Source organism: Podarcis erhardii (genome assembly GCF_964252035.2).
Source record: "Podarcis erhardii genome assembly, chromosome: 16".
Lineage (NCBI taxonomy): Eukaryota > Metazoa > Chordata > Lepidosauria > Squamata > Lacertidae > Podarcis > Podarcis erhardii.
The window spans coordinates 36,985,762-36,989,040 of record NC_138514.1 but is presented as its reverse complement, the minus strand read 5'-3'; positions in this window follow the sequence as shown (position 1 = coordinate 36,989,040).

Genomic DNA, 3,279 nt, shown 5'->3' with positions numbered 1-3,279 from the left:
CGAGCCCGGCCTGGGTTCTCCCCGCCCCCTTCGGCTTCCCCACCCCCCTCCGCCCGCCCCCTCCCGGCCCCAGGAAGGGAGACGTGGAAAGCTGGGAGCGGACGGGGCGCCGCCCGCCTCGCCCGCCCCGCCGCCCCTTTCTGGAGCTTTCGGGGCTTTGCTGGCTGCCGGGATGGACGCAGCGCCGCTTGGGTCTGCAAGGAGGAGCAGGAAAGAATAGAAAGTTGACAAAAACAAGGAAACCCAGGGCGATCCTGAGAGGAAAAGGGATCCGGGTCTGTTTTGCAATCCTCTGTGGTCACGATCAGGGTTTTGTCCATTTCCCTTTTCCGGAATGATCAGGGTTTTGTCAATTTCCTTCCTCTCTCTCTCTATATATATCCACACAACCACATATATTTATTCCAGAATGGGAATGGGACATTATCCTGATGTGGATGTGTGTACACGTGTGTATGCTGTTATTATTATTATTTTATTATTACTTGGTCTTTATCGGTCACTTGTTATCTAATAACGTCTCCAATAGACTTACATTTATTATTGTTATTATCATCATTATTAATTACCCACCCTACACCCCTAAGGTCCAGGGCGGGTTACAAGTAAAACACAAATACAGTACAGTAATTAAACAGTTTAAATAACTTACACAAACATGTATGTATATGTGTACGTGATATATAATTTAATTATTTGTATTTATCTATTGCACTTCTATCCCTTTTTTTCCCTCCAAGGAGGACAGGGTGGTGCATACTTGATTCTTCCCCCTCAATTCCTCCCCACAACCACCCTGTGCGGGCGGGGACTGACCCCCAAGGTCATCCTGGGAGCTTCGTGGCTGAGAGAGGGATTTGAATCCGACACTGACCGCTGGCTCTTCGACTGTGTATATGCCTGCAGACTAGGCAGAATTCAGCACGCATCCTGCTCCGTCACGTGTGCATTGTGTGTCTCCTTACCCGGGAGTAAACCCCACTGATCTCGGGGTAGGCAGCCCTAAGAGCCCAAAGTTGAGGTGAGGCGACTTCGAAGTCAGCCCCTACTGAGTTCCGGGGGGCTTTAATCCCAGGGAAGCTTGGTTAAAGGATCGTTGCACCATGAACACGAGGGCCCAGGTTTACTGAACTTGTTTTGATCCCTCCTCCTCTCCAAGAAAAAAAATCAGCTGGAAACTCTCTTTCCTTTTTTGTTGCCAGGGTGAACTTAGAAAGCGCCTTCCTTGCGCTTGGAGTTGGAGCCAATGCGAGCTCTGCTCAGAGTAGACTCATCGGAATGAATGCACGTTCCAGGCGCCATTGATTTCCATGGGTCTACTCAGTTGGGCACAGCCCTTGCTTTCATATTTTAGTCCCTCTCTACTTTATTTTCTTGCGCAAAGAGGCGCAGGCGGGCTTAAAACGCGCGTCATTTACGCGCGAGGAAAAGCGGCAATATATGCAGACGTTCAGTATTTGCACGTTTCCAACACGGACGCGCCAAACTTTGCAGGCGCAGATTTGGGCGGCAGGGGGCGCTTCCCTCCCTCTTGCCATCCTAGGAGTGACTTGTTCTGAGCCCCCCCTCTCCACCCCCCAGCCACCAACCTTTTGCCAGTCTTGGCAATGGATGGTCTCATGCCCTAAATCCGGGCGATGACCTCACTACCGGAGCTGGGATCAGGAAGGAGCGACACTTCCCGGAAAGACACGTGGATCATCCAAGCAGCCGCTCCCCCCCCCCCACGCGATCTTTATAGATCCACACGCGCACGCGCGCGCAGGCACGCTTAACCACACAAGAGATGCTGCTTTGGGGAAAGCAGGAGGGGAGGCGCACGAGGACCCCCAGGAAACAATAAAGGGAGCTGCGAATTATTAATTAATTGATTAATTGCCCGCCCTCCATCTTAATGTCCCAGGGCGAGTTGCAACATTATATTACAAACAGCTTATGCCCTTTGACGTAAGACGGGGTAGTTTTCCAACTACTTAATACCAGCTACAAGTAAAGCCAGGAATGGATATGTAGAAGGAATGGTCACCAAGGCAAACTTAGCATTGATCATAGAAAAATAGAATTGTAGATTTGGAAGGGGCCCGAGAATCATCTAGTCCAACCCTCTGCAATGCAGGAATACACAGATAATAATAACAATAATAATAATTTATTATGTATACCCCGCCCATCTGGCTGAGTTTCCCCAGGTTTCAAACCTGAAACCTTGGTGTTATCAGCACCATGCTGTAACCAACTGAGCTATGTTGTTGTTTTTTTTTGACCAGTAATATAAAGTTAAGGTTGCCATATTTCAAAATTTCCTGCAAAGTTGTTTGCCTTTTTTTTTAGGAAGATCCCAAAATTGTTAAGCTTTTTTGGGGGGGGACACCCCTCCTCCCAAAATAGTGATTTTAAACTTTTGGAGCTGTTTCCGATTCGGCAAAATTCCCCCTGACCCTGATGCCATTTTTACACCCGAAAACCAGGACATGTCAGGAATTTTCCTGAAGTGTGGCAAGCCTGATAAACTTTGGCAAACATATAAAACAAGAGGGAATATAAAACATGTTAACCTCAATGGATAGGGGAAATATGCAATTTATCCATTTGTTTTCATGTTTATTTCATCAGTTTCTATCCAGCCTTGTGAAACATTTCACATGAGGTGGCAAGCAATAATAAATATATAAGAACACAACATGTAATAACACAAAATGCTCTTTTGCAGGCGGGGGAGAACCAAACCTCACCTTTGGAACTCCCTGCCCATTGATATTCGGAAGGCACCTTCAATGAATTCTTTGCAGCACCTGCTATAAACATTTTTTCCCAGCAAGCCTGCCAAGGCATGTGATTTCAGTAAGCCTAAGATCCAGAACATGCTTACATCATTGGGTAGGATTTCATTCCTTATGTGTCAGATTCAAATATACAAAACTCTCTTCCACCACAGAATTGCATAATTTGGCGGTTCACTTTGTGTTTTGCTGCTTTCATTTTTCTTCAAAATATGCACTCTATTCATTTGGAAAATATAACCTCTGTTTTGGACCTTTGATTACATTCTTTTTTTCTTGTTTAGTTCAACACAATTGCTGGATTTATATTTTACTTTTCTAATCTTCTTATTGGTATTTTAAATGCCTATTCAACACTGTCTTTTAAATAGCTTCGAGGTCTTCTGTTCTAGTAAAACATGTATTTTGCACAATACCCTCCACTGAGTATTGGATAAGTAAAATGTGGAATTATGCTATTAAGACAAAATTAAACACATCATGAAACAAAATTAAACAT